We start from the raw sequence: 6,334 nt of genomic DNA on the forward strand, positions 1-6,334 counted from the left end.
GAGGGGGCTTTTTTAACCTGCTGCTGGGGTTCGGTTGTGATTGCGAAACCAGAAGTGGGTTGTGATAGCTGTTTTTATTTTCTAAAAGCCACAGGGAGCCCTGCAGAGGGCTCTGTGAGGCTCCCCCCCCCACCCCAACAGCAGGTAAGGCATGCTTAAAAAAAGGCCCACTCTTCCCCTGCAGCGGTGCGATCCTGAGGATTGCGTTGCTGTCATTCTCCCTGCAGCGCTTGTGGAAAGCGTTCAGTTTCCTCTCCTGTTGTGAGCGAAGAGTCCATGACTCGCTGCAGTACAGAAGTGTACTCAGGACGCAAGCTCTGTAGACCTGGATCTTGGTATGTTCCGTCAGCTTCTTGTTGGACCAGACTCTCTTTGTGAGTCTGGAAAACGTGGTAGCTGCTTTACCGATGCGCTTGTTTAGCTCGGTATCGAGAGAATGTGTGTCGGAGATCGTTGAGCCAAGGTACACAAAGTCATGGACAACCTCCAGTTCATGCTCAGAGATTGTAATGCAGGGAGGTGAGTCCACATCCTGAACCATGACCTGTGTTTTCTTCAGGCTGATTGTCAGTCCAAAATCTTGGCAGGCCTTGCTAAAACGATCCATGAGCTGCTGGAGATCTTTGGCAGAGTGGGTAGTGACAGCTGCATCGTCGGCAAAGAGGAAGTCACGCAGACATTTCAGCTGGACTTTGCGATACAAGGACATCTGCAAGAGGGATCTGAAGGCCTTAGGGATGGACCTCAACAAGTGGGAAACCCTGGCCTCTGAGCGGCCCGCTTGGAGGCAGGCTGTGCAGCATGGCCTTTCCCAGTTTGAAGAGACACTTTGCCAACAGTCTGAGGCTAAGAGGCAAAGAAGGAAGGCCCATAGCCAGGGAGACAGACCAGGGACAGACTGCACTTGCTCCCGGTGTGGAAGGGACTGTCACTCCCGGATTGGCCTTTTCAGCCACACTAGACGCTGTGCCAGAACCACCTTTCAGAGCGCGATACCATAGTCTTTCGAGACTGAAGGTTGCCAATACATTCTCCCTGACTCTTTAAAAACTTACCTTCAGGCTCAAACTCTTGAATAAGTGAGAACCAATGCTCTAAAGGAGGGAGGCAAAACTGCCCTCCTTATGTGGCAGCCTGAAGAATGCTATCCTTTTTGCTTGTGAACCATGTTTTGAACCATTTTTTACCTCTTAGTCATAAAGAAGGCACTGACTGAGAGAAATGACATCACTTCCCTCACTAGAGACCGTGGATCACTAAATCCTTCTACTGACGAAATAATCACTATGAAACTATCAGGCAATAATGACAGTTCAAAATATCTTATACCACATATGTGAGAGACGAGCCCAATGTGTTAATAACATCATAGGAAAATCAATGCTAGTTGACAGAGACTCTACTAGGGGAAATGCATCAAATATTCATTGTTGCAGGTAAGCCAGCGGAGGATGTGGGAGGGCAGAATGGGGTGGGAAGGGGTGGATTTGGCAGTGGTTGCACGCACCAGATCCTATCTTGTCCATGGGCTGTCTTCCCACCTCCTTTGTCCCCTTGGAGTTATGCCAGCTAAAGAGGAGACCCATTGCAGAGTGGGTAGCTTAAGGATTTAGGATTAGGATGTAAATCGCCTTTCTCCTCCAAAGTCATCCCAATGTAGGCTGCTCAGTCATCCTGATGTGAGTCAGCACCTTGCAGTGTGATGTCCAAGACTGGGAGATTCAGAAACTCAGGGGGACTCCTAAATTATCAGTTCCTCCAATAAAGCCTGGTTAATGCCCGCTGGCTATATAAAGAGGGGCGCACTCAGAACCCTTTTGCATGTTGACCAGGTCATCCACGGAAGCAGGTGCTACTTCATGAAAGGCTCACACACTCACCATGTTGCACAGGTGAATGTAGTTACCAGAACCCAGGAACAATGTGAATATAGCAGGAGAAAGTATTTGGGTTGTCAGAGCTTTTGTTTTACTTGCCAACTGCAGTTTAACATCCTTGTCAACTTTTGCCATGTTTTTTTTTTCTCCATTTGCTACTTGATCTGTGCCTTGGTTTGATCCTGTGCATTTTTCCATCCACTGATTTGGTTCTTCAGCCTCGTAATACACTTCTTTCACTTTCACAGTTGTGTTGCCTACCTTGTTTCAGTTCACTTGGGATGCCCTGCCTACTAGATTGTATGAGTTGCGCTACTGGCTGGTTTGAAGGAAATTCTTTAGATTTTGGGGTTCTCTATTCACCTGGGAGGGAGCCTTTCCCAAAATGACCACCTTCGGTCTGGGCTTCCTAGCCTTCCTAGTTCCTAGCAGCAACTATTCCTTCTTGTTAGTACCAAACACAGTTTGGTACTAACCACTTATGCTAAAGTGGTTACTAAAGGCACAAAACCACTTATGCTAGCTGGATACAATCCCCTAATCTCCTATGCAAGTTGCGTAAGGGCCATAAATGGGTGAGGGTGGGGAGGGAGAATTTATTAGGAATACACTACTCAGTTTTTCCCTCAGACTGTGTTACCACTTCAGCCATGGAATAATATTGTAATGGTAAAGAAGTTGTATCAATTAAAATATTCCCCATTAACTCAAAAGAGAGCCAAAAATCACCACCTCCATTTTGTCCTGCTCTGCATGGCATGGCTGAGCATAGACTGACCTAACACATGGCATACAAAGACAAGTACCTAAATGCAGACAGGAATGTCATATCTCAAGTGATGTAAACCAGTGTGGCGAACTGGTTAGAGTGTTGGACTAGAGCCAATTAGACCATGAAATTCACTGGGCCCAGTCACTAGCTCTTAGTCTAACCTATGTCACAGGGTTATTGTAAAATTGTGTGTGGCAGCAGGTATAGCACTCTGATCTCTTGTCTCAATAACTTGATGCACAACATGGGGAACTTTAATTATGGTAACTGCTTGGCACAAAAAGGGACTATTGGGCATACTCAGCCAAGGAAGCAATAACGATATGTATATTTGCTAATGCTTGTCTTCTCAGAACTCTTACAGGTACTTCATGATTACAGACACAGACTCTCCACAGGAACATTAATTCCACTCCTTGCTGAGGAGTGGAAAAGGAAAAGGCACCCTACTGAAATAAGCAAAGAAGATGGAATCCATGCTTCAAAGTATGACAGCTGCAAATATTTTCCATGCTTTCCAACCCATTAACTATTATTATCATCATCATTAACTACTATTACCACTTCTTCTTCTTCTTCTTCTTCTTCTTCTTCTTCTTCTTCTTCTTCTTCATCATCATCATCATCATCATCATCATCATCATCATCATCATTATTATTATTATTATTATTATTATTATTATTATTATTATTATTTCTGTCATGCAGCTTTCAAAATCACATAATCCCTGCTATAAGAAGGTTGGCCACCCTATCTACTTTGAACCTACTCCATCACAGATACTGCTCAATAAAGGCCAGGACGTTTCAGAATTTATCTGCATTGATGAGGGTTAGCAGAGAAACTTCCTTTAACAACCTCCCTCCCCCCCCCCATTAGTCTCCTCAAGACTGAACTCTGAATGGGAGGAGGCCCAGGGGGTTCATCACACTACAGTACACTGCACCAGGAGTCATGATCTGCTTCTTCATCTCCAGTCATGAGGTCCTGCAATGGTAAGGGGACAAGTGTCCAACAGCTCAGAACCCCCTTGGCTACTGATCTTGAAAGCTGCTGAGAGGTACAGGAGAATCATACTCCTCATCCTAGCTTAGGTTATATACAAGGGCAACCATGGCAGTTCCAAAACTGGGTCTAAAATGTGACTGTAAAGGATCTAAATAAATCAGCTTTATTATTATAAAAAAGGCCTAGGCCTGGCTCATCACTGTATTCTCCCACATCTTGTCTGTATAAGATAGATCTGAAATAGAGTGATAGTTAACATCAGCTGGGATACATGACGCCATTCTTCAGAAAGGTTCCATTATTAGCGTCCCTAAGTACAGCTAGAATCTCACCTTCCCCCATTGAGGAATCTCTTGCTTTGGTAATCCTCTAGCCCAGGGTGGGCAAAGATCAAGACTGCATGTGTGTCTTACCTCTCCAAGAACATTATCCACATCTTTAGGTGTGCAAACTGAAAACTAGCCAAAGATGGTGCCATAGTGACCATCAGAACTGGTCTTAAAGAACCATAGGCTCCAAGTTGGAGTGGGTGTGACCAATTTTATCTGAAACAGACCCCGAAAATGGAAAAGTGCTCTGAGGGTTCTACATCATTCTGTGGTTATGTCTGCAAAAGGATTCTCACCACTTGAAAAACACTCATTGGAGATCACTGAGTGGGCACAACAGTGGTAAAGAAGGATACTATGTTTACCCATGTTTGATTGGACTTGGCCCATTTTCTGCCATTTGCACTCTAACTCCTGCCTGTTTTCATTGCCCACAACTTCTCAGGTAACCAGGTAACTGGTATGGCTCAATGGTTCAGGAGAGGGTGCCTTAACTGAGATTGTGAAAATAGTTAACACCCTTAAGGGGCGGGGGCAGCCTGGAGACAGTGAGGAGGCAGTTGTGCAATCCCCAGGATCATACCGCTCAGGGGGGCTGCAGGGGCTTGGGTACATGTACCCAAGCCCCTGTAGCCTCCCGGGGGTGCGGGGAGCCCAGCGCGACCTGAAGCAGGGCTCCCCGCAGCAGTGAAAGTAGATGCGGAGCGATCGCGCTCCACTTCCGCTTTAGCAGAGGCATGGTGCGATCGCTCCGCATCTACTTTCACTGCTGCGGGGAGCCATGATGCAGGTCACACCGGACTCCCCACACCCCTGGGAGGCTGCAGGGGTTTGGGTACGTGTACCCAACCCCTGCAGCCCCCCCCGAGCAACACGATCCTGGGGATTGCGCCGCTGCCTTCCCCTGCCCCGGCTGCCTCCCCCCTCCCACCCACGCAAGAACTTAGTGGCTCTCAAACTCTCCCAGAGAGCCTGAGAACCACTGGTCTAAGTCATCCCCACAATACAGAGCTCCACCAGGTTGCTGACAGGATCATCAACTTTATTAGCAGGAAAATTCCCAGGAGACAAAGTATGCACAAGCACCCACCTGGTTGGCCTGAAAAGGTCAACTCAAGTACGTACCAACTCACTGGTATGGTATATATGTACGAACTCACTGAGGCTTTGTGAGTGATAATAGTCAAGACTTGCAAAGTATGCAGCGATGCCTTCCTCTATTGACTTCCCTTTTTCCCCTTAAGAGAATGAGACTTTTCTGAGTAGAAATACATAGGATTGCACTGTTATAGCCCAATCTTGTCCAGGCCTTAGGGTGGCAAATCTAATGATCCACCACCATAAGTCCTGGCTGCTGGTGTGGCAACCACACCACCTTTTACAGGCCGTGGCCACCAGCACAAAGGCCTAAAGGCTACTCGCACATGACACCAGCTGACGGAAATACAACACAATACTTAAATATTTTCGTCCACTGAGGTTGGTGGCATCATAGGTTGGGGCTGGCCATGCCTGTCCTGAGGGCTTACACAGCTGTGAACAGGGCTACATCTCACCTGTCTCCAGCAATAGGTCTATTGGCACTGCTCTTGCCCACCCCTTTATTACTTGGTTAACATTCTCATTGCTTACTCATTCCCCATTGGGTAATGGAGCACCAGCAGTCCATTTTCCTCCTTCCCAGGTGCCATTAAAAAATTCCTGGATGCCCAAGTTCATGCCAGTGTCAGGAGCTGGGGTAGCTTAAAATGTTAAAATGTTGCCCAGGTAGAAGATGGATGAACCACTGCATCTGCTCATCCCCCCATCACCCAGTAAGTCAGTGAACACTGGGTGATGGGGGAGCAGCAGCTACAGTAGATGGAGTTATCCTTAATGCTGCCCACTGAAGCAGTGATGTGAAGGAGGATTCTTCTCCCTCTCCTGCTCATTTCTGAGCAGATGGAGGTAGCTGGCATGCACACACGCGATGAGGAGTCAACAAGATTTGCACCTCCCCCCCCCCAAGCTGGTGCCAATCCTGTAGTCAACATTTAAAATCACAAACATGTTTGCACAAATTTAGTTTGAATTCTCCTGAATTCTCCTTAAAATTATGAAAGCAAATTAGAACATGTGACAAGAAAATGTTAGGAATTTTTAGATATGGTTGGCAACCTTCAGTCTCGAAAGACTATGGTATAAGCCTACAGCACCCGGTATTCCCAGGCGGTCTCCCATCCAAGTACTAACCAGGCCTGACCCTGCTTAGCTTCTGAGATCAGATGAGATCGGGCATGTGCAGGGTAACAGTGAGGAAGCTTTTAGATATAATAGGCAGTTTATAAATTTATATCTGTTGCTACTT

General features: G+C 46.6%; 1 pseudogene; it reads right to left on the minus strand.

Moving 5' to 3' along the window:
• Window positions 1-6,170: 6,170 nt before the first annotated feature.
• LOC136649820 (5S ribosomal RNA) lies at window positions 6,171-6,289 on the minus strand (annotated as a pseudogene).
• Between the last annotated feature and the right edge of the window lie 45 nt (window positions 6,290-6,334).

This window comes from Tiliqua scincoides, chromosome 4 (assembly GCF_035046505.1).
Source record: "Tiliqua scincoides isolate rTilSci1 chromosome 4, rTilSci1.hap2, whole genome shotgun sequence".
Taxonomy (NCBI): Eukaryota; Metazoa; Chordata; class Lepidosauria; order Squamata; family Scincidae; genus Tiliqua; species Tiliqua scincoides.